This window comes from Acomys russatus, chromosome 30 (genome assembly GCF_903995435.1).
Source record: "Acomys russatus chromosome 30, mAcoRus1.1, whole genome shotgun sequence".
NCBI lineage: Eukaryota > Metazoa > Chordata > Mammalia > Rodentia > Muridae > Acomys > Acomys russatus.
The window spans coordinates 21,676,469-21,702,403 of record NC_067166.1 but is presented as its reverse complement, the minus strand read 5'-3'; the positions used below and the strand labels follow the sequence as shown (position 1 = coordinate 21,702,403).

General features: G+C 44.8%; 1 pseudogene; it reads right to left on the bottom strand.

Moving 5' to 3' along the window:
- Positions 1-1,748: 1,748 nt before the first annotated feature.
- LOC127212430 (60S ribosomal protein L37a-like) lies at positions 1,749-2,078 on the bottom strand (annotated as a pseudogene).
- Between the last annotated feature and the right edge of the window lie 23,857 nt (positions 2,079-25,935).

Sequence of the window (25,935 nt, the reverse complement as noted above, 5' to 3'; positions counted from 1 at the left end):
CTGTGCAAGATAGTTGCAAGTACACACATGTCCCTTCTCACACATGGCAGTCACGTGTGGTACGCCTTCTGCAATGGCTGCTGCTAGACTCTGCCCAACCCACCTCTAGCTAGTGAAGTCCGTTCTCGGCTGCTAAGACTTGAGTCATGGTTCCCTGTTGCTGTATTCTGCAGAGAATCCCTAGGAGAACCCTCCTAGGAGAACCCTCTCCTACAACCTCTATTTTTGCTTCTGGAGATCTCCGCCTAAGACACTCACTCGCTGGCCTTTATCTTGAGTTTTCCACTTATTGACTTCCTGGGAAAGTGTCCATGTCGGTATATAAGGATCTGAACGCACTCGTCTGACAGCCTCGTGCTACTCCGTTCGTGGTTTGACCATAACTGATATAGCACATTTCCAGCACAGACATTTCCAATAGTTGCTCTCTGGAAACTTCAAAATCCCATTTTCACACATTTAAAGGCAATTACCGCCTTACCACATTTTAACTATCCAGTTAGTTGCTAGTGAGCCTTTCATCAATCTCGTGAGCTACAAAACTTTACTGCCTTGCTATCTTTTGGAACGTGCGCTTCTGTTCTCGGAGCAATTCGTCTTTGTATGCGACAAGCTATAAAGTCCCAGCTGGCCCCTAGCCTCTGAATCTCTCTGACTTTACAGCCCCAGTGTCTGAACGTCACATTCAAGGCCAGCTTCCATTCTGAAACTGGGTGTAAGGAGCATCGAGGGCTTCACCTAGCCCCTCCAGACAAGCCTCCCTGCTGGCAAACGGGTCCCTTCTATATTTACTCATGAGACTTGGTATCCAAAATCTCTCAGATGCTTGAGAAGCAAGCACAGTATGCTTTCCTTTGTTGACTACAAGTGCACATGTGTGTTGGCTTCTGTTAGTACGTTTTACTCAGAGGACCTACAAGAGACTGGGGTGAGGTCAGGGGGGGGTGGATAACAGAGACAGTGACAGAGACAGACAGACAGACAGAGAATGGACTGGAAACCTGGAGGACAGGAGGACGAAGGAGACTGCTATTCCCAGTGTGTATGCCCTTTTGTGCCTTTTAGTCTCATACCACGTGCTTTCTCAAATAGCAAATACAATTTCATTTTGTGAACCACAGATAGACAGGAAAATAAAATGGAGTGCTAGAGAGCGGACAAGCTATTTCTAAATTCCTTACCATGCCCAGAAGCCATGCGGTATCCATGAGCACCAAATTGGAAAGCAAGAGAGCAAGCGAGCTCCATGCCTAAGCTCTCCGCCAAGCTATCTGTGGCGCCCTGGACCAGCTGCCTCATCTCTGATCACGCATCTCCTCTCGTGTAGTTAAGACAGTGACACGTGTGTGCTATACGCTTTACAATAATACGGTTGCCCCTCAGTAAGTCTCTTAATGCCCTTGGGCCTCTCCCTTCTTCAGCATTGGAAAGCTGGGCAAAGGGGTCTTTCTGCTCTAAGACGCACCATTCTAGATTGAGAATCATGACCTTGGCTGCTGTAAGGATGTTGTTTTCCCTTATCCCAACAAAGTGACCTGCCAAACTCAAAAGGGAAATAAAACAAGAAAGACAGTGGGCTTGTGGGTAACTTCAGCGGGCTTGTGGGTAACTTCAGTGGGCTTAGAGAACTAATCCAACCTGGAGGTGAGAAAGGGCTGCCTAACTCTGAAGCCACTAGCTCTTCTTCTTCTTCTTCTTCTTCTTCTTCTTCTTCTTCTTCTTCTTCTTCTTCTTCTTCTTCTTCTACGTAAATTAACCCATTTATTGCAGGCTAGGCAAGTCTCAAACGGTAGCGCTTCTACTGGTCTTTCAGTTCCTTGAGTCTCCTGATGGCAGACTCCACCGTGACGGCAGAAGTGGTGTTGCAGGTCCAGGCCCCACCAGCCACTGTATTCATGCAGGAACCGCAGTGCCAGATGCCAACGGCTCGTCTCTTCATCTTGGTCTTGCCACAGAAAGAGCAAGTGTACTTGGCGTAACTGGCTGACTTCAATTTCCGTCACCATTTTACGGAGGGAGGCACCATAGCAGGTCCCGTATTTCCTGATGATCCCGACCTTCTTAGTGCTTTTAGCCATCTTGCCAGAACCAAAGCAAGAGCCCAAAGAGGAGCCACCAGTTCTTCTTTCCTTGGCCCAATTAAACTAGCAGTTGGCACCCTGGGGGTGGGGGGGGGGCACAGGCAAGGCTGAAGAAATACCACTCACAAAGAAGGATATATGAGCGTCAAACCACAGGCTAGTTACGGTTGGCAGGACAAAGAGATGGTGTGATTAGGTGAGGGGCCACTCAGGGACAGGCCCCAGCCTACGGTGCTTCGTCTCTGACTAGAGGCATAATGCATATTGTTTCAGGAGCTCCACAATGACGTCAAGTGATGAGCAAGGCAGGTCGTGTGGTGCCTTCCTCTGCTGAGAACTAAGAGCAGGAGCCGGTTGCTGTTAAATAGAAGCATGGAGGAGTTCCCCAGGAAGCAGCGTACGTGTTGTGCTATGAGATTGCAAACAATGAAATTCATTATGGAAAAGGCCAACTGAATGACAGTGTGCTGACGTGGTAAGGGACAAATCTTTCAGCACCCTTTTTGGCTGGTGGAAGACATTCTCCCTTCCTCGTACCAGTGGGCTTGTGGGTAACTTCAGTGGGGTTGTGGGTAATTTCAGTGGGCTTGTGGGTAACTTCAGTGGGCTTATGGGAAACTTCGCAGGTGATGGAAACCAGTTTTGCAAAGACTCCTCATGTCCCTGACTAAAAGAATGTTTTACTCTTCAGTAAACTACTTTCCTTTCTCAGGGCGGACAATTAAGTCTGAGATTTTCAGCAATCCACAGACTCCCTTTGGCAATATGAACTGCAGCAGAGACATCGTCCCAAAACTCACAGGATGAGAAAGGGACAAGAAATAAGAGACTCTCGGTCAGCATAAGAAGAGATGAGATTCCAAACGTAAGCTAAAGCCTTGTCCCTGGTGGTCTAGTGGTTGGGTTTCAGCTCTCCCCCGAATGTAAATTAAAGAATGATTCCTTTGGGGAGGGGAGGCCAGGAAGATGGCTCAGCAGGTTGAAAGTCTCTGTCTAATAACTCAGATAAAAACAAGTAGCTCACGTCTATAATCTCACCACCCCAGAGAGATAGGAGGGGAACACGGAAGAGTTGCCTGGAAGCTCGTGGCCCAGCTAGCCTGGAATATGGAGCACAGCGGCAGAGACAGGAGAGACCCTGCCCAAGAAGGTGCGTGGCCAGTGCTCATGTACTCACTCCCAAAAGTTGTCCTCTGACCTCCACATCTGCACTGTGGCACACGCATGGCCAAACTCTGCACCACCACCACCACCACCACCCCACCTCTCTCTCTCTCTCTCTCTCTCTCTCTCTCTCTCTCTCTCTCTCTCTCTCTCTCTCTCTCTCTCACACACACACACACACACACACACACACACACACACGGGGAAGTTGGAAGTTAACACTTTCTTTCTACAAATCGCTGTTTAACAGCGCTCCTTGTTTGCTGGTTGACACATTGCCTTTGTCCACTCGGCGTCATCCCATCATATTAACACATAGTAGTTATTCAAACATTCTTCTTTTAATGAATGATTAGCCTTTTTACAAACTCCCTCCCTCACAGATAATATCGCAATATATACCTTTGTATGTGTTTCCTGGTGTCCATAGGCAGAACAGCCTTCCTGGACCAATGGAAGCCCAGAGATAGAACTGTTGAAGTTCTGTGTTATGCTTACTTTCAAGCTTACAAAATATTGCTAAATTTCTTCCCAAAGTGGCTGTGCCAATTCACGCTTGCACCCACCCCTCCAGACTACTATATGACTCTTTTGCCATTCTGATGAATGAAGCACTATCTTACTTAGTTCTTGTTTTCCACAGTCCTAGCTTGAGTATCTTCTCATATATACTTTCCATCTGTGACTTGTCTATTTATACCTTTGCCTGTCTCTCCCTCCCCGTCTCTCTTTCACATTGATTTATTGCAGTCCACTATATATTCTGGAAACTATTATCTTGTTTGAGGTACATCAGCAGAGGGCTGAAAGGCAGCTCACCAAGACTGACAATATGAGTTCAATCCCCAGAACTCATATGGAGGAAGAAGAGAACCAACTCTCTCTCTCTCTCTCTCTCTCTCACACACACACACACACACACACACACACACACACACACACACGAACTAAAACAAACAAGCAAGCAAATAAATGGAAAACTCTTTATCAAAAAGAGAGAGGTATGAGCAGAATTTTATCAACTGTCCTGGTTAATTGTTTTTGTTTGGCTTGGCTTGGTTTGGTCTGTTTTCCAACTTGACATAAGCTAGAGTCATTTTGGAAGAGGAAATCTTGATTGAGAAAATTCCTCCATATGACTGGTAAGTCTATAAGGTATTGTCTTGCTTAATGATTGATGTGTGAGGGCAGAGCTCACGGTGGTGCATCCCTGGGCAGGTGGTCCTTAGTTGTATAAGAAAGCAGTCTGAGAAAGCCAGTAAGCAGCATCCTCCATGGCCTCTGCTTCAGTTCCTGCCTCCAGGTTCCTGCCTTGAGCTCCTGCCCTGACTTCCCACAGTGATGGAGTGTGACCTGAGGGTTAGAATACGTAATAAATCCTTTCATCCCCAAGTCGCTTTTGGTCATGTGTTTGTCATAACAACAGAAACACTAACTGAGACACCAACACTTTGAAAACTTTTAGACATCAGTAACCCTTTTTGAAGTTAGCATTGGATATTCTTGGAAGAAGAAAAAAAAAGGTCTTAGCTAGATTTTCTGACATTAAAAAAAAAAAACATGGTTTTGACATGAGGACACCTAGATCAATGCAATAGTTCCTGCTAAGCATGTGTGGAGGTGCTGTGGTCAAGCCTGGCACCAAAATAAAATTTACATGAAAAAAAAATGACTATATGTTTTATCGATCCTTTTTCTATACTTTGTGCCCTGAGTGGCCAAGACTGTTTTGTCATATAATTCATTCAAACTTAAAACAGCATAACCTTTTCCTTCAGAATTTTAAACTTTCTATATCAGTTGAACCTGTGCGCGCGCGCGCGCGCACACACACACACACACACACACACACCTTCAAAGAACAAAACAAATGAAACACACAAGATAGGAAATTTTAAGAGGTTTTAGTTAAAGGGCTTGAGCAGTAAAAAGAAATAGCAGCAGTGCATCCGTCACTATCCCCAAAAGGCCAAGAAGGCTCCCTGTGGACTGAAGACCCAGAGGGAGAGCCTGAGTTAGCTACCACCTAGACAAGAGCAACGACTGCTGAGAGACACGGTAGCCTATGGCAACCTCACTACAGAAATAAACGCACAGACCAGAGTCACTCCCTCCCTCCTCCTATCCTGCCAAAAGCCAGGGAATACAGGTGGCTTTGATGTCCAGGCAGTGTGCCTTTCTGGGCTGGAGAATGATCTAGAGAAGCAAACCGAAGCCATCTACCCCGACATGGCCAAGTCACAGCCGATCCCAGCGTATTTAGTCAAAAGCAGATAATTTAATGAAGCTATGCATCACTAGGCGGATTTTTTTTTTCTTCCCGCATGTAAGTTTTAATCTATGGTTTGCTAAGCCAAGAACTCCACTCCAAACCTTACAAAGCCCACAGTACAATCCTCCAAGCCAATAAAAAAAAAATTTTTAATAAAGATCAGGACCGTTGAATAAGACACAATTCTTTGAAAACCTAAGTGCTACAAACTTCTGAACGTTAAGCATGACTTAAAGGACTGTTTGACAAGAGTAAGAACAGGGAAGGGGAAGGTTAGTGACAGCATGGGGACATGGCCATGGAGCCTCCTACCTGTTAGCTTGCAGCTAGGCTTGGGGGGAAGATTGCTGGATAGAAAATCGCTACACAAGCTTTCCCACAAAAGACCTAAAAATTCAAACCGGGAGAGAAGCGATAAAGCCGCAGGGCCACGTCAATCGGAAGCTCCTGGACGTGGCAAGTGGCATTTCAGTCACAGAAGTCACTGCTGAGAAAATGAGTTGCTGTTTGTTATCCTTAAAGAACCCTGGAACACTGAGTGTGACGGTACGTACCTGGGATATAGCACTGCAGAGGTAGAGGCAGGAGGATCAGAACTTTAAAAGCCAGCCTGAGCTACATGAAACTCAATCTCAAAATAAAAGAAAATAAACTTCCTAGAAACTGGGGGAAAAGGGACAGGCATGGTAGCGCATGCCTTTAATCCCAGTATTTGGGAGGCAGAGGCAGGTGGATCACTGTGAGTTCGAGGCCAGCCTGGTCTACAAAGCAAGTGTAGGACAGCCAGGGCTACACAGAGAAACCCTGTTGAAAGAGAGAGACAGAGACAGCAACAGAGAGGCAGAGAGGCAGAGACAGAGGCAGCAACAGACAGAGACAGAGAGTGGGGAAGGAGAGAGAGGGAAACTGAAGAAAAGAACAGGCAATTCTTAGTCAGGCTATCGCACATCACCTCAAGCAGAGAAAGAATAAAGGAAAGCTTATTGTTAGAAGGGCAAATCATGATTGGAAGAACTGACAACACGTCCCTTCTTTATTTTATGTGTATGGCTATTGTGCCTACATGTATTGTGTCTGTGTACCACACATCTGCTTGGCATCCAGAGGCCAGAAGGGGGCATCAGATTTCTAGAACTTTAGTTATAGATGGTTGTGAGCCACCATGTAGGTGCTGGGATTGAACCCCCAGGTCCTCTGGAAGAGCAGGCAGCAGTGTTAACCATTATGCCACCTGTCCAGCCCTATAGCACTTCCCTTTTTACCCGATCTCCTCAAACTACCGAATCAGAAAAACCCATCTACACTGACCGTAAGCATTAAACTTGGCATTTGATCGAAGCACTTATCTATAAATAAGACAGAGGAAAAAATGGCCCAGTTGAGCCGGGCGTGGTGGTACACAACTAATCCCAGCACTTGGGAGGCAGAGGAAGGTGGATCACTGTGAGTTCGAGGCCAGCCTGGTCTACAAAGTGAGTCCAGGACAGCCAAGGCTACACAGAGAAACCCTGTCTTGAAAAAAAAAAACAAAAGCCGGGCATTGTGGCGCACACCTTTAATCCCAGCACTCAGGAGGCAGAGGCAGGAAGATCGCTGTGAGTTCAAGGCCAGCCTGGTCTACAAAGTGAGTCCAGGATGGCCAAGGCTAACACAGAGAGACCCTGTCTCGAAAAAATAAAAAAATAAAAATAAATAAATAAATAAATAAATAAATAAATAAATAAATGGCCCAGTTGATGACAAAGACAGAGTGAGCACAAGCCCAGAGCATTAGCACCGTGGGATGCTGTCTTTAACCCTGAGCCATCCACCAAGCAATAGCCGAGTATGCAGCTGGCTTATTTGTGCACTTTTTGATGGCTTGGAAAGGGAGCCCAGATATCAGCAGAGGATGAGGGATCATGGGCTCTAGCAATAAGCCAATTTCACAAAACTTTCCACTGAAATTGACATAGAAGTCCAACACTTGAAAGTTTTCATGCCTAAAAACATTTAAGAAGAAATAACCGAGTTTCCAATTCAACTGGGTGGGGTTAATTTCTTGCTTTTTTTTTTCTTTTCTGTCTTCTAGAAATCGACCCAGTGTAAAAGAGATAAATTTTCTTCAAGAAAAAAAAAAGTGTGTAAATTTATGAGAATAAAGAGTGTCAGAGAAGAAGCATACAGAAAAAGAGCTGTGAGCACTCTGAACCTCAGGAAGTACCTAGTAACTAAGCCCAGCAGGCGCCGGCTCCAAAATCAGTGCCTGAAAACAGGAACTGGAACAGGAATAAGCCGACTCGTGTCCAGGGATCCCGGGAGGACCTGGACTAGGTTCTCCCCGCGTACTGCAGAAGAAAATGCCGCAGCAGCATGAACAGTGGATATGGGTGGACGTCGTTTTGAATACTGTACCCTATCTTCTTCCATGCTGTCCAGGAAGCAACTTATCCCTTGTAGCCATACCGGCTAGTCAGTTGTCACCCCAGCCATTCAATACCCAGGTAGATAACAGAGCAACTGCCGTTCATATGTAGGAAGGCTCAAGTCTTTCCAACGGACTCAGACACTTGTCTCGCGATATCGTCTTCTCTTTTGGATCCATCCCATATTCAAAAAAGAATCACATCCACACCACTGTCTGCTCTGCCAGCGACATAGATGGTCCAGGCCATTGTATGGTATGGTCTCCAAATCCAGAGTTACCCCCAAAATAAGTTACCACTTTTCAAAAATGCCGATGCGTCCCATTCTGAACCATTCCAGGCCACAGGTAATAACGCTATGTGACTGCCTCTACTCATAGACTAAATCTATGTGACTTTTCTCGCCATTCGATATGTCTTTTCCAGTTGCCTTACCCTGACTCTTATGGTAGAAATAGATTTTTTTTTTTTAATGGACGGGGAATACATTTTATGTTTGCTCTCACAAGTCAAACAGTAAAAGTTACAGCCCGGGTGTGTGATAAATGCTTAGTGAAGACCAAAAAAAAAAAAAAAAAAAAAGCCAGGGTGAGGGAAATGGTTCAACATATAAAGTGATTTGTCTCACAAGCATGAGAAACCAAGTTCAGATCCCCACATTCACGTGACAGCTAGGCAGAGCAGCAGGTGTCCCTAACTGGGATGTAGGGGACAGGGTGATGCTTGGGACTGCTGGCCAATCGGTCAAGCTGGAAAAAAAAAAGTGAATTCCAGGTTCAATGGGAGATTCTGTCTCAAAAAATAAGGTAGAGGCTGATAGAGGAAAACACCAGACATGGACCCATGGTCTCACACACCTATGCATATACGCATGCACATACTACAAGAAAAATATATAAACAGATGATTAAATTTATGTATGCATAAAATAAATAAATATATATGTTCTGGTGCTATCTGCTTTTCTGGGCATCCACTGGGAATCTTGGAATAGACCCTGGGGCCAATAGGGACTTCTGCATAGAACAAAGTACTGAGTAGAGCTGTTTCTGCTCACCCAAGGTTCAAGCAGAATTAGACGACTATTAATTAAACAGGCAATAAAAGTGACTCAATGTAGTGGCACACACCTTTAATCTCAGCACTCAGGGAGGCAGAGGCAGGAGAATTTCTGTGAGTTCGAAGCCAGCTTGGTCTACAAAGCAAGTCCAGGAGAGCCCAGACTGCACAGGGAAAACCTATAGGGGGCAAGGGAGTAAGTCAGGAGCTAGGTGTAGTCAGGCATACCTATAAGCCCAACTTCTTAGAAGACTAATGCAGGAAATTGCAAGTTCAAAGCCTACTTGACTTATAGAGCAAGTTCAAGTACAGCCTAGGCAACTTAGTAGGACCCTGTTTCAAGTAAAACCAAAGGGAATATTAGCCTGGCTGGTCAGAGAGCCCCAGCTGTCTGCCTGTCTCCAGCTCCCCAGTGATGGGATAGCAAGCATGCTTAGCGTCTCTTACATGAGTTCTGGGCATTGACCTCATGCCCTCATGCTTGCAAGGTAGGCACTATACTGACTAAACTATTTCCTTAGCTCACTCTTTCCCTTTGGTTTTTACTTGAGGCAGGAGAATTTCTGGGAGTTCTTTTGTCCACAGAAGAAAGGATAACGCCTGCTTAATAAGTCCTCCAATTAAAACATTTCTGCAGTTCCAAACATTTTCTTTCTTCCTTTCTTTCTTTCTTTCTTTCTTTCTTTCTTTCTTTCTTTTTTATTGTTTGTTTTTCAAGACAGGGTTTCTCTATGTAACAGCTCTGGCTGTCCTGGAACTCACCCTGTACTCCAGGCTGGCCTCGAACTCACGGAGATCCACCTGCCTCTGCCTCCCAAGTGCTGGGACTAAAGGCGTGCGCCACCACCGCCCGGCCACCTAACAGTTTCTTAAGAGTTACAATATCATCTACACCAGTCAACAGTCCCCTCAACCCAAATCACAGAACGGACCCTTCCAGAGGAATATACTGCACGTGTACACACAAACCCAGATACGCCTACGTTCTACTCACACTCGTGACCCACATGTAATCCCTTTAGTTGCTTATAGAGGTGGGGAGGAGCAGTGGTCCTTGTGATTTGCTGCTATGGGCAAGTTGCAATGCCTGCAGAAAAAGAAAAAAAGGTTAAATACGGTGGAATCTGCCTCAGCATGTGAGCCCCATTGAAGCCAAGAGGCTGTGAAGAAACTGTTTTGGGGGAGAACATGAAGATGAAGGGAACCAGAGCCTCTAAGATAATTCTAAATATGGATCTGGAATAAAGATGTGGCCAGGCATGGCGGCGCATGCCTGTAATCCGAACACTTGGAAGGTGAAGGTGTCCAAGGTCACTCTTGGCTACTTAGAAAGTTTGAAGCCAGACTCACTTATATGAGATCTTGATTCAAAAGTGTGTGTGTGTGTGTGTGTGTGTGTGTGTGTGTCAGGCTTCTTCACACCAAGATGAAGGAGGAGCTACTCAAGGTGATGCCAAAGCAACTGAAGGGGAGCTTTGGAGATGGCTCAGTGGTTAAGAGCGCTAGCTGATCTCCCAGAGGACCTGAGTTTGACTCCCGCATACACATGGCAGCTAACTGTCTATAACTTCACATTCAGGGAATATAATTCCCACTCTGGCCTCTGTGAGCACCACACACATGCGGTACATAGAAATACATGTAGCCAAAACACCCACACATATAAAATAAATCTTTTTTTGACTCGACTCAAAGGCTGGATAAGGTGGCTCACGCCTTTAATCCCAGAACTTGGGAGGCAGAAGCAGGTGGATCTCTATGTGTTTGAGGCCAGCCTGGTCTACAGAGTGAGTTCTAAGCTAGGCAAGATTACATAGGGAGACCCTGTCTTAAAGAACAAAATAAAAACACAACTCAAGAAAGTATGAAAAGGCTTTGTTTCTAAACTTAAAGAAAAATAATAATAAAAGCAACAGCTTGACCTTCAAAAAGATTTGCAATGAGATTTAAAAGAACCAAGAAAAAAACAAAATGTATTACAGAATTAATTTTCCAGAGCAACTAGGTCTCTAGTCCTCTCAGGAGAAGGGGTCCTAGGTTTCCCAAAAGTCTACTCAAAGGATCCTAGGAAATGTGGGGGCCATTAATGTGGTCATGTTCTGATGTCTCTAATAAAAAAAAAAAATGGCTCAGCGGTTAAGAGCACTGACTGTTCTTCCAGAGGTCATGAGTTCAATTCCCAGCAACCACATGGTGGTTCACAACCATCTATAATGAGATCTGATGGCCTCCTCTGGCTGCAGGTGTACATACAGGCAGAGCAATGTATACATAATAATAAATAATCTTTTTTTAAAAACCTAAGTCTTGATGTATAACAGCTACACGTCATAGAGCAGTTGCCTATGACATCATATTACATGAAGCGTTTCTTTGTCAGATCTGTCTTGTCACAGCAATGTACCACCAACTACAGCACTTAAGCAACAGGGGTTGATTTCTCACAGTTTTTGAGCTTGAGAAAGTGACAGGTTTCATAATGAGTGAGTTAACCCAGAAGCAGAAAGAATCAAATGGTATATACTCACTTATATCTGCATACTAGCCCAAGGGGCATGTCCCACGAAAGCCTTCACTTACCAGGAAACTGGGACAGAGGGGAAGGCATCCTATTGGGACTCTAAATGAGAGACGCATGGGAGAACAGCAAAATAAAAGGATCCAGAGGGTCCTAGAAATCTACAAGTAGAACAATATGATAGGCAGATTTGGGCCCAGGGGTCCCGCTCAAACTAAGGCACCAGCCAAGGACAATACAGGAGGTAAACTTTAAACCCCTTCCCAGATCTAGCCAATGGTCAGAATATTCTCCACAGTTGAGTGGAGAGTGTGATACGACTTTCTCACATACTCTGGTGCCTCACATTTGACCATGTCCCCTGGAGGGGGAGACCTGGTGGCACTCAGAGGAAGGACAGCAAGTAGCCAAGAAGAGACTTGATACCCTATGAGAATATATAGGGGGACGTAATCCCCCTCAGGAACAGTCATAGGGGAGGGGAATAATGGGAAAATGTGGGGGGGGGAGGAATGGGAGGATACAAGGGATGGAATAAACATTGAGATGTAACAAGAATAAATTAATAAAAAAAAAAATTAAAAAAAAAAATAAATAAAAAAATAAAAAAAAAAAAAAAACAAGAAAAAAAAAAAAAAAAGAAAGTGACAGGTTCATGGAAGAACTCTCTGTGCATGCAGACAGCTGCCTTCTTGCTGGTCTTCATGTGGACCATGGAAAGAGCGGGATCTCTGACATCTTTTTATAACCTCACTATGACCTAAATCTAAATCGAATTATCTCCCAAATGCCCCATCTCCGAATACCACCACATGGAGGAGTGGCTCCAACATATGAGTTGCCAGAGGCATGATTGGGTCACAGTAACATGTAGTTTGGTTTTGTTTCATTTTGTTTTGTACTTCACAGTGCTGACCTGCTTTGGTAAGTGAAGAATCTGGAAGCCTTAATAGAAATATGTTTTCGGTTGCTTCTTTAAAAAGAAGCCAAACCAAAGCTGGGCTGCCTCCCAGCACTCGGGAGGCAGAGGCAGGCGGATCGCTGGGAGTTCGAGGCCAGCATGGTCTACAAAGTGAGTCCAGGATGGCCAAGGCTACACAGAGAAACCCTGTCTCAAAAAACCAAAAAAAAAAAAAAAAAAAAAAAAAGAAGTCAAACCACTCGACACTCGGCAAGAAATCCACCCACTGTTTCTCTATGAGGCTAAAGTTCAACTTCTGTTACTTCAGTTTACAGAAACTTTTCTGGTTCACACCCAACACACACACACACATACACACACACACACACACACACGGGTTTAACTTATATATCATACGTGAAGCTAAATCATAATCAAATAAGCTAGAGTATTTGGGTACAATAGAGTTTGGGTATCAAGACAACTCCAAGTTACCCAAGCAGACTCTCAGAACTGGTCAGTAGCAGTTCAGCAATGCTTAACAACGACCCCAGGCCTGGCGGTGGTGGCGCACGCTTTTAATCCCAGCCCTTGGGAGGCAGAGGCAGGTAGATTGCTGTGAGTTCGAGGCCAGCCTGGTCAACAAAGTGAGTCCAAGACGGCCAAGGCTACACAGAGAAACCCTGTCTCAAAAAACCAAAAACAGAACAAAACAAAGGAACCCAGGTAGCCAGACTTTCTTTGGTGGCCATGTCCATCGACGGTCCACCATTGTGATAACTCAGCTATTTTGCTCGCCCAGGTCATTTGCCATCGCTATGCCTTTACCCGACAAATAACACAACGCCTGACTTCAACAGCCTCTTGTCATCTATATCCTGGCCCCCCCTTTGGCAACTCTGGATCTGTCTCCACTACCATCTATCTACCTTACAAGTACTGACTGCAGTATGAATAAACACTTGAGACTTAGCCAGTAACCTACAAGCCACCAAACCAAAGTTTCTCAAACTTGAGCATGGAATAGCCTGGAAGGCTTAGGAAAACACAGGCTGCCCATCAAGATTTGATTCAGTACACCTCCAGCTGTAGCAAGGGCACAGTGAGCCAACGAACTGGTCCACTAAGTGGGTCGGAAATAAAGGTTTATTGGGGAATTCAAACTGTCAGATCATAGTGTGAAAGGACATTTTTCACAAGAAACAAGAAACACATTCACAGAACTACTTAAATGGGAAATAATGATACACACCTGTAATCCCAGGATGCGGGAAGATCAAGAGTTCAAAGCTAGCCTCAGCCACATAGTAAATGGAAGACCAGTTTGCACTATATGGTGAGACCCTGTCTCAAACAAACAAATAGAAACCTACTTGATATCAAGGCATTATTGAGCCAGGTGTGGTGGCACACACCCTTATATCCCAGTACTTGGGAAGCAAAGGCAGATAGATCTCTGTGAGTTCAAGACCAGCCTCAGGCTACACTGTGAAACCCTGTCTGGAAAAACAAACAAACAAAAATACCCAGCTGCACTCAAAGGAGTAAAAAAGTAAGCAATTTTTTAATAAAGTCTCATGTAACCCACATGGCCTTCAACTTGCTGCTTTGAACTTCTGACCCTCCTGCCTCCAACTCCCAGGACTTGGGAGTTACAGGCAGGTGCCACTGTGCCCTTTTTTACCGGGTCTTTGGAATTGAAAGCAAGGCTTTGGGAGTGGTAAATGAGCTCTCTACCAACAGAGCTACAACCCAGCCCATTTCCAGGGTTGAGCGTCTCTGAGAGGGAAAGGGAGCTCAGCAGGAAATCGGCCAAACACATGTGAGACTTTTGATAAGGCTCAGTCAGTCTCTGAAGTGGGTGCTCTGAAGGATATGCACTGTTTTTCCTTGGCAGGCGGGACACACACACACACATATGTAGACACAACACACACCGACACGACACACACAGACACACAGACACACATGACACACACACGACACACACACACACACATCCACACACGACACACACAGACACACATGACACACACACAACACACAGACACACACACACCCCACACATAGGACACACATACACACACGACACACACACACACCACACATACACACACGCACACACACAGACACGACACACACACACATACACACACACACACACGCACGCGTGCGCGCGCGCACAGGCACACAGCTAAAGGCCAGCTTCCTTCCCCATTCTCAGTGCCTGGCCACTAAGTTCTGCTAAGTCCTGGCTGCGTTTGTGCTGCCTCAACTCGTTGCATTGTTGTGTTCTATCGTCCTCTAGTGGCTTCCCATTTTTCCTTGTCTCCCTTCCCTTCATTACATCACACAACACTTGGTACCTAACAAACGTCCAGTCCATGAACGGAGCCGAATGACATCATCCTACCTGATGAGACTACACAATGAGCCTGCTTTCCCTGTGAAGAAGGATAAATGCTCAAACAGCTTAGGCTCGGGTGACCCAGGCCACTGTGGCTGTCTTTAAAATAGATGACATGATGTAATTATCCACAACCTCTGCTATGGAGTGAACGGGCTTTGGCTTGGTAGTAGTGGCTGTGACAGTTTTATGTAGCCCAGGCTAGCCTCAAACTCACTATGTATCAGAGAGTGACCTTGAACTCCTGACCCTCTGGCCCCTACTTTCACATGCTAGGATTACAGGCATATACCCACCACACATGGCTGCATTGAATGTCTGTGTGCCCTGCCACCAAAGCTTTTATGTTGAAACCCTAATCATAAAAGGTAATAGTATTTGGAAGTGGGGCCTTTGAGAAATGGTAAGGTTTATATTCAGTTGCAAACGCAGGACTGCCCACACTGAAATTTTTATCCTTACATCGGTGGTTCTCAACCCTCCTAGTGATGTGGCCCCTTAATACAGTTCCTCATGACGCGGTGACCACGCCCCCACAACCATAACATCATTTCATTGCTACTTCATAACTGTGATTTCGCTACTGTTATGAGTCATAATATAAACATTTGTTTGCTGATGGTCTTAGGCGACCCCTGTGAGAGGGTCATTTGACCACGCAAAGGGATCGCGGCCCACAGGCTGAGAACCACTGCCTTACATGAAAGGGAAAGCATTGGAGTTTCTCCTCAGCTGTGTGAGGACACAGGAAGGAGACACATGCATAAGCCGGGAACAGAGCTATCAAAGCCCCACCATGCCGGGGTGGGAGAGAAGGCTCTCCTGTAGCCCAGGCTTAGGGGGTATGAGACATTACATATCCTAGTGAGTTTGAGGATAGCCTGAGCTACATAAAACTGTCACAAATGCCATCACCAAACTGTGTAACTGAAGATGACCTTGAATTCATGATTCTCCTGCCTCCACTTCCCTCCTAAGTGCTGGGATTGCAAGTGTGCACCATCGCCCCTTTTTCCTACAGTGCTAGAGCTTGAACTCACTGCTTTGTGCACACTCCCAAGGGCACTGCATCTTCAGCCCCTGAACTTGGAACTTCCCCGCTCCCCAAAACTGAGGGCTAAACGTTGGTTGTTCCATCCACGCTGCCCATGGCGCACTGGTAAACAGTCTGACTGACTAAAGCAGGCTCTTGTGTAATCTCAAGGCAGCTCCGTGTAAATTTGGGGCCATGACTGGGAGCGCGAAGCTCCAAAGCTGATGGCTATAAGCTTCCTGTTGATTGCAAGTGCAATCATTTAGTGCGTTCCAAGTGGACCGCTGTTCCTTGTGCCCACAAGGGATGCTAGAAAAGGTCCTGGCATCTCAGTCGTGTCTTACTCCCTGAACAAGACAATGATGTAGCCTTACGGCTCACTAAGCATTTTTTGTCTCAGCTTTATATAGTGTGGGGACTTGGGGCTTTTTGGGTGGGGTTTATTTTGTTTTGTTTTATATTATATTATTTATTAAACAGGTGTCTTGTTTTATTTTTTTTTATTCTCTGTGTATAAGACTTGGTGATTATCGATCAGGGAGGATGTGAGAGGTGCAGATGGACCATCCCCACGCCCTCTCTCTTTGTTAGGGTTTCAACTGCCTTGATGAAACATCACGACCAAAGCGATTAGGGGAGGAGAGGGCTTGTTTGGCCTACACTTCCACATCACTGATATTGGGACAGGAACTCAAACAGAGCAGGGACCTGGAAGCAGGAGCTGATGCAGAGGCCATGGAGGAGGATGCTTACTGGCTTGCTCCCCATGGCTTGCCCAGCCTGCTTTCTTAAAGAGCGCAGGACCACCTGCCCAGGGATGTTCCCTCTCACAATGGCTGGGCTCTCCCCCATCAGTCACTAATTAAGAAAATGCTCTACAGGCTTGCCTACTGCCTAATCTTATGGAGCCATTTTCTCAATCAGGGTTCTCTTCTCTCAGATGACTCTAGCCTGTGTTAAAATTAGCCGGCACCACCCTCAGAGTATTTATAGAGTGCACACATACTCTATAGCGTCAGCATCAGAGCGCCACACAGAGGGATAGTGAAAATAGCTTTAGGTACTCAAAAAAGAAAGAATTCACTTCTGAAATAATTCTCCTTGGATGTTTGGCATCTGTCTCTCATTCCTGCGTGGGAACCACGCGGTGGCCAACAGAACACAGAAAGTCAACAGTAACTAGAACAATTCCATCAGTCGGTACTGAAAGCATGGCTAGGACAAGCCTCCTACTTCAAGGCTTTAGGGAGCAAAAAAAAAAAAAAAAAATGTTACTTGATTTTAAAGTAGAAGAAACACTCACTTGTTACTGACTGGCTTTAAAGGGCTTATCAAGTACCATGTGGGAAGACAAAATAGCTAAGAGCTCGGGGCGGCAGTAAACTCCTCTACTCCCAGCACTTCGAAGGCTGCAGCAGGAGAAATCACCATGAGTTCCATGTAGCTTGAGCTACACAGTGAGGCCTTGTCTCACAATCCAAGTGCAAGCACACACACGTATACAGATACACAGGGAGACAGAGACAGTGAAAGGGAAGAGAGAGAATTTTCTGGGATAGGATACTTCGAAAACCACAAATGTGGCTTCTCTGGGGGCAGTCATGGAAGTATGCAATTCAAGATGGCTATGGGCCTATCAAGCCGAGTTTACACTTCTCAGAAGAAGACAATGAAATGTCAGGAACAGAATAAATACTTACTTTTTTATTAGTCACTGGGAAATTTTAGCTTAAAAGAGATGTTATTGTGTGTCCACCTGTCAGAATGTCTCTCCTTTGAAAAGATTGACAGCACCAAAGGTTAAGGCAGAGCCAGAGCAATCAGAACTCTCATCCATTGCCAATAGGGTTATAAGGGTTGGGGAGGAGTGGGCAGGAAACGCTTGTCAACACAAAGACTTATGTAATCCTTCATCTATTTTATCCCACAATGGAAACAACCCAGATGTCTATGAAGAAGAAAACATAAAATGTCATTTGTCCATATAGGAACAAAACATGACATAATCATAACAAAAACAATTACAGATTAAAAATAGCAGAAATTTTCAGAGTGCCATGTGCGTCAACAGAACCTCTACAATCCTTTCATATTAGTGTTGATGCATTTCATTTATATGAAGTTCTATAAAGGACAAATCTCTATGGTGGAAGATAGCAGGGCTGGAGACATGGTACAGAGATTGAGAGCACCTGTTTTTTTTTTTTTTTTTTTTTTTTTTTTGAGGCAAGTTTTCTCTGTGTAGCCTTGGCTGTCCCAGACTCACTTTGTAGACCAGGCTGGCCTTGAACTCACAGCAATCCGCTTGCCTCTGCCTCTCAAGTGCTGGGATTAAAGGCATGTGCCACCACGCGCAGTAGAGCACCTGTTCTTCCTTCAGAAGACCAGAGTTCAGTTCTATAAACCCAGAGCAGGAGGCTCACAGCTGTCTGAAATTCCAGCTGCAGGCCATCCAGTGCCCTCTTCTAGCCTCAACATGTGCTGGCACACATATGACATAATCACACACACATACACAAAAATAAATATAAATCTTGAGGGAGAGGACAAATATGGTGAATGGTACATGCTTTTAATTCTAGCTCTTGGGAGGCAGAGACAGGATCGCTGTGAGATTGAGGCCAGCCTGGTCTGCAGAGTGAGGTCAATCTAGACCAGATAGGGTCTAGATAATGAAACCCTATCTCAAAATTAATTAATAAATGTTTTAGAAAAATATTTAAGGGCTGGAGAGATGGCTCAGCAGTTAAAAGCACTGACTGCTCTTCCAGAGGACCCGGGTTCAATTCCCAGCAACTACATTGCAGCTCACAACTGACTGTAATTACTGTTCCAGAGGACCCAACAGCCTCATAGACATACATACAGTCAAATACCAATATACATAAAAGAAAAATAAATGAATAAGCTGGGTGTGGTGGCGCATGCCTTTAATCCCAGCACTCAGGAGGCAGAGGCAAGCAGATGGCTGTGAGTTCAAGGCCAGCTTGATCTACAAAGCAAGTCCAGGACAGCCAAGGCTAACACAGTGAGACCCTGTCTCGAAAAAACAAAACAAAGAATAAAAAACATATTGAAATAGTTGTTTTCTCTATTTGGTGGATGCGGATCGTATGGTTCTTCCAAAATTCATATGCTGACTCTACTCATCAATGACAAATATTAGCTAATGAACTTTGGGGATCAAAATGATGTAAGTTAAAAAAAATTTTTTTTTAAATTAAAAAAAATAAATAAATAAAAAATTAAAAAAATAATAATAATAAATAAATAATAAAAAATTAAAAATTAAAAAAAAATAAATGATGTAAGACTCAGTGAGTTAGCTGTCTCCTTTGCATCCTGTGAGGACAGAGCAAGAAGATGTGTCTCTGAAACAGGAAGTGGTCCCTTGCATACACCACCAAATCTGCACTTTGACCTTGGACTTTCCAGTGTCGAAAACTATGGAAGAATAAATGCATGTTGTTTATTAACCAGCCAAGGTATTGTGATATTTTATTACAGCCAACTAAACAGATAGTGCGGAGGAAGACTGCCTGAGAAGGAAGGAGAAAGAACTTTGTGACTGGGGTGTGGCTGAGTTGCAGTATGCTCGCTGAGTTCAATCTCCAGTCCCACTGAAGGGGGGGGGGGGAGAGAGAGAGAGAGAGAGAGAAAGAGAGAGAGAGAGAGAGAGATGTTGTTGTTGTTTATTCTGTAGCTTCATAGATTGATGATGATTTGGCTTTGTTTATTTTGTTTTGATTGAGACAGGATGTCATTTTGCAGCCCTGGCTAGCCTCGTCTCGTTGCTGTTTGGACTCTAGCCTCTAACTCACTGTCATTTTGACTCCCAGGTGCTGGGATTACACTACCATACCTGGCTGCACTTGGCTCCTAGAGAGTGAGTGGTTTTAGCTTATCTGCCATTATGAACATAATTTTATAGTATGCCTTTTCAAATTAGAAAAGTAACAATATTGAAAGAATAAAGTAATGTTAATAAAATGTTTAAAGGTTGAAACATAATAATTTCTATCACCCATAACTCCTCCCTCACTATTCCTTTTAGTTTGCTCATGAACACTTGAAAATTTGAAAACAGAAAGGGACCTGACTTGGTTGATTTGCGCAAAGAAAGACATTGATTTAGAATTTGCATAAGATATACTTGTTATCAATAAACAAGAAGCAAACAATCATTTAAAACCAGGGAGCAGGGGCTGGAGTGACAGCTCAGCACTTAAGAAAACTGGCTGCTCTTCCAAAGGTCCTGAGTTCAATTCCCAGCAACCACATGGTGGCTCACAACCATCTATAATGAAATCTGGTGCCCTCTTCTGGCGCACATGTGTACATGCAGACAGAATGCTGTATACATAATAAATAAATACATCTTTAAAAAACAGGGAGCAGGGGCTGAAGTGATAGCTCAGCATTTAAGAGCACTGGACATTCTTCTAAGGACCTGGGATTGATTCCCAGCACACACATGGTGGTTCACAACCATCCATAACTCTAGTTCCAGGGGATCTGACACCTTCTTCTGGCTTCTGTGACCACCTGGTAGGCACTCATGTGTTGTGCAACTATGTGTGTAAGCAAAACACCCATACACATTTTTTTAAAAATTGATAATTAAGGAGTAGATAGAAAGAGTAACCATGGTATAAGCCTAACCAAGTCTCCGTCCCCAGGACATGCTCTAGAGAATGTTAGCTCCATCAGAGCTGTGTGCACTGAGCAGAATAGCCAGGCCTTGTTAACTCCACCACAGTAGTTTGGAACCACTTTGAGACACTGTTGCAAGCCCTGAGGAGCTGACAGATACATAGTACTCCCTTGAAAGTGGATCTGGGACACACAGCTCTGCGCCTGCCATGATGCACTTTCTGTTTTAGCTTTTAGTGCTTTGGTTATTTGTGACGTTTTAAAATATATGTAGATCAAAGGGTAAATTGATTCATGCTTTAAAGTGCTTCTGGTCACATGTACCAATAAGGAGCCTCAGATAAGGAGCCACTCAAGAATCTTATTCTTTGAGGTGACTGAGCCTCGGGCACTGAAGTAAAAAATGGTGGTGAAACTGGATAGGAAAGGAAGAAAAAAATCAAACTAAACAGAGGGGTGAGACTTTTTGTGGTCTGACAGCAACTAAAGAAAAGAAGGTACAGGCGTGGTGGCACACGCCTTTAGTCCTAACACTCAGGAGGCAGAGGCAGGCGGATCTCTGTGAGTTCAAGGCCAGCCTGGTCTACGAAGCGAGTCCAGGACAGCCAGGGCTACACAGAGAAACCCTGTCTCGGGGGGGGGGGGGGAAGTAAAAGAAAAATGGCCCTGAGTTGGGGGAGAAGATGGGGGTTTCATGGGATGAAATAGAGCACAAAAAGGAAGGAGAAAGTGATGCAATTGTAAATGTAAAACGTAGCTGGGCGTGGTGGCACACGCCTTTAATCCTACTCCAGAGGCAGAGGCAGGCAGATCTCTGTGAGTTAGAGGCCAGCCTGGTCTACAGAGACCCTGTCTCAAAATAGAGGGGCGAGTAGTTGAAGAAGACAGGCAGTATTGACCTCTGGCCTCCATGCGTACACTCATACAAACATGTACATATCACACAACAAACACATATCACATACACAACAGCATACAGGCACACACATATGCACACACTACAAAACATTTTTATGGTGGTTCTGGGGCTCAAACTCGGGCCATCATGCTTTTGAAGCATTTTATAGGCCGTAGCTGCAAAATATTTTTAACAATTATGTTGCAACATTTCCTGAAATAATCCAATTCAACATAAAAATTAGAACATAAACCAGCTGTAGTGGCATACACCTTTAATCCCAGCACTCCGATGGTAGAGGCAGATAGAACTCCGTGAGTTCAAGGCCAGCCTAGTCTACATAGTGTTGTGGATTCAGGAATAGCCACACACTGACCACTGGAACACCAGACTCAGATTGGTGGGAGTTTATTGAACGCTGAACAAAAACTGACTATTCAGGAGGGCCATGTCTGGTTTCAGGAGGCAGACAGGGATGCAGGTGTTTTTGTTTTTTGTTTTTGTTTTTATGTTTGTTTGTTTGTTTGTTTTTTGGTTTGGTTTGGTTTGGTTTGGTTTTTTGAGACAGAGTTTCTCTGTGTAGCCTTGGCTGTCCTGGAATAACTTTGTAGACCAGGCTGGCCTCGAACTCACAGCAATCCACCTGCCTCTGCCTCCCAAGTGCTGGTATTAAAGGCATGTGCCACCGCGCCTGGCTCAGGTGTATTTCTAAGGCAGGCTTTTTGTATGAAAAAAAAAAAACAGTAAGTAGGTAGGAACTGGGTAACCAGGAGTAGGAAGCGAGGGGGGGAGGGGCAGCATTACATCATTCTGACTAGCTAAACATAATAGATCTTGTTCTATTGTATTGTATCCAATCTAAGTGTATTGTATCCCGGTAGCTGGGCAAAGCATTCTAAGCTGATTGACTAAGGATATGAGCTTGAGGAGGACTTTGCAGTTCTCCATCATTCCAGGAGAAAGGAGCATAGCTGGATGCTGCAATCTTAACTCTGATAGAACATTCATTTATCTTTACCTCAAGCAGAACATGCATTTCCTATCTATTGTTTTGTTCTAAGCAACAAGGATTGAACTATCCTGGTCTCAGGCACACAGGGCCTGAGAACTTGAACTTAATTTCACCTGGTGATCAAAATGGAGCTTTGGCTGATAGGCTAAAGGTGACCCCAGGTGTTAACAGAGGAGCTACAATGCCGCTAAGAACTAAAGTAGGTCTCAATAGAGAGGCTGTAGAGTTTAAGCAGGTGAAGCAGGTGACAACCAGAATAAGTTCCAAAACAGCCAGGGCTACATAGTGAGACCCTATCCTAAAAATACCAAAATAAATAAATACATAAATATAAGAATAAATTAAAATGAGCACATAAAGGTGACACCATTTGCAAAGTAGAAGAAGTTTTAAGATAAATGGAAGCTCCTCACTAAATATAGTAAAACCTATGCGTTTTGGACTCTAACTTTTTTTAGAAATAGAGACAGCTTATTCAGTAAGGAAAATCAGAGGCTGAAGAAATGGCTCAGCAGTTAAGAGCACTGGCGGCTCTTCCAACGGACCTGGATTCAATTCCCAGCACCTACACGATGCCTCACCATCGTCTATAACTGTAGTCCCATGGGATCTGATGCCCTCTTCTGGGTGTGCAGACACGCATGCAGACAAAACACTCATATACATAAAATAAATAAATAAAAAATTTAAAGGAAGGAAGGGAGAGAGGCGGTGGGGGCGACTCGCAAGGATGGGGATGGGCTAGTGAACTGTGGAAAGGTATCCACTCAAAAAGCACTGGGCCAAGCCGGGCGTGGTGGCGCACGCCTTTAATCCCAGCACTCGGGAGGCAGAGGCAGGCGGATCGCTGTGAGTTCGAGACCAGCCTGGTCTACAAAGTGAGTCCAGGATGGCCAAGCCTACACAGAGAAACCCTGTCTTGAAAAACCAAAAAAAAAAAAAAAAAAAAAAAAGCACTGGGCCAGCCGGGCGTGGTGGCACACGCCTTTAATCCCAGCACCCAGAGGCAGAAGCAGGTGGATCTCTGAGTTCGAGGCCAGCCTGTTCTACAAAGTGAGTCCAGGACGGCCAGGACAGTTACACAGAGAAACCCTGTCTCGGGAAAAATAAAATAAAAAGGCACTGGGCCACAGGTTTATGACCCTTTATAAATCATTTCCATAAGCACCTACCTGTCCCATGTTTATACAGCCTGAGTTTCTCTTGCGCATGCTCTGTTTGTTACATAAGCTGGTGGGAAAGGGTTTCCAGTCTTCTGTCACTGGCGTCTTTTAATATTGATGTTGCTGCTTCCAGTCCCTACTCTTCACCCCCAATTACGCCCCCTGAGGGCTTAGGCCCCGAAAATCTTTTGGGGGAGCAGAAGGGTGATGGTGATTCATTTTTCTCTAAGTACTAACATGCTGATGAGGGCTGCCATGCCAGACTGAAAGGGACCACAAGAATCTTGGTGAAGAGGCTTTGGGTTCCCTGCAGTAGAAGCTGGCTAGTAGCCCTGCATCCCATATCCCTCTAGTCTACAGCTGCTACCAGCTGACTGACCAAGGTAAAAGATAAGACACATCCCCTACCCAGATCTAGCCAATGGTTGGAACAGTCTCCACACTTGAGTGGAGAGTGGGATATGACTTTCTCACGTACTCTGGTGCCTCACATTTGACCATGTCCCCTGGAAGGGGAGACCTGGTGGCACTCAGAGGAAGGACAGCAGGTTACCAAGAAGAGACTTGATACCCTATGAGCATATACAGGGGGAGGTAATCCCCCTCAGGAACAGTCATAGGGGAGGGGAATAAGGGGAAAATGGGAGGGAGGGAAGAATGGGAGGATACAAGGGATGGGATAACCATTGAGATGTAACAAGAATAAATTAATAATAAAAAGTTAAAAAAAAAAAAAAAAAAAAAGATAAGACACATGATCAGATGTGGCCTCTTGACCACAGATAAGAACTAAAGCCAAAAAAATAAATCACTTCTGGGCCTGGGACTGTGGCTCAGTGAGAGAAGAGTGTTTACCTAGCCTGGGTACAGCCCTCAAAACCAAACCAGAATGAACTGAATGACAATTAAAATTGCCCTGGCTGGCCTGCAACTCAATACATAGACCAGGCTAACCTTGAACCCGCAGAGATCTGTCTGCCTCTGCCTCCCGAGTACTGGGATTAAAGGTGTGCGCCCCAATATCCTTGTGTCACCACATCCACTGAAAAGGAAAATATTTATTCTCATACCACAGTCCCAACACAATATTTCTAATACAGCTCTTGTCACTCCCTTTCATGTAGTTATGCTTTTACTATCTAGGTGGCTATTAAAATATACTGTCAGGCATGCATCTTTGTTACATTTCATTCACCTAAGTGTGTGTGTGTGTGTGTGTGTGTGTGTGTGTGTGTGTGTTTGTATGTGCACGTGTTGGTTGGGTGTACAGAGGACAGAGGAAACCGTGTGAGAGTCGGTTCTCTCCTTCCACTTGTGGTTTCTGGGGATCAAGCTCATGCTGTCAGTGAGCATTGTTACCTACCGAGCCATTGTGCCATCCCACAGCTTGAATTTTTACTTTAACTTACATTATACCTTCTAAAATTTCTTTCTTCACTCCGTTTCCCCCATACTCATTCAACTTGTTACACATAACTCTAAGTCATCTATTTGAGATGAATATGTCATTTTTATTCTGCGTCATGTTCGTGGGCATTTAGGTGATCTGAGTGAGAACAGCCCCCATGGGCTCATAGATGTGCATGCTGGGTCTGTAATTGGTGGAACTGTTTAGGAAGGATTGGGAGGTGTGGCCTTGTTGGAGGAGGTATGGACTTAAGGGATGCTTGTTTGTTTGTCTGCTTGTTTTTTGTTTGTTGAGTCAGGTTGCTTAGATATTTTTAGAGCCCATCCCAGGCTCAGTCTCTCTCTCTCTCTCTGTGTGTGTGTGTGTGTGTGTGTGTGTGTGTGTGTGTGTCTGTCTCTCTGTCTCTCTCTGTGTCTCTTTCTCTCTGTCTCTCTCTGTGTCTCTTTCTCTCTGTCTCTCTCTCTCTGTGTCTCTCTCTGTCTCTCTGTCTCTCTTCCTCTGTCTCTCTCTCTCTCTCTGTCTCTCTCTGTCTCTCTCTCTGTCTCTCTTTCTCATTCTCTCTACCACACTTCATGTCATGCCTGCCTGCTGGCTGCCTTGCTCCCTGCCATGACAATCATGGACTCACCCTTTGAAACTATAAGCAAATCCCCAATTAAATGCTTTCTTTGATAAGTTGCCTTGAGTATGTTGTTTTGCCGCAACAATAGAAAAGTAGCTAAGTCAGGAATTAAGGTTGCTATCCTATTCTTCCCCCACCACAAACAATGAGAGAATGAACTATTGACTTCAGAGAGAATCTGACTTCTTGTGCCTGCTTGCAATCTTGGCTACAGGGCATGGTTTACAAACTCTGGAGTCCACTAGAATCGCCAGGGTGATTTCTTAAGCCATAGCCTGCTGCCTGCTGCCTGCTGCCTCTGTCCCCTTTCTGAGTGGCAGCTGCTGCTAGCCTAAGATC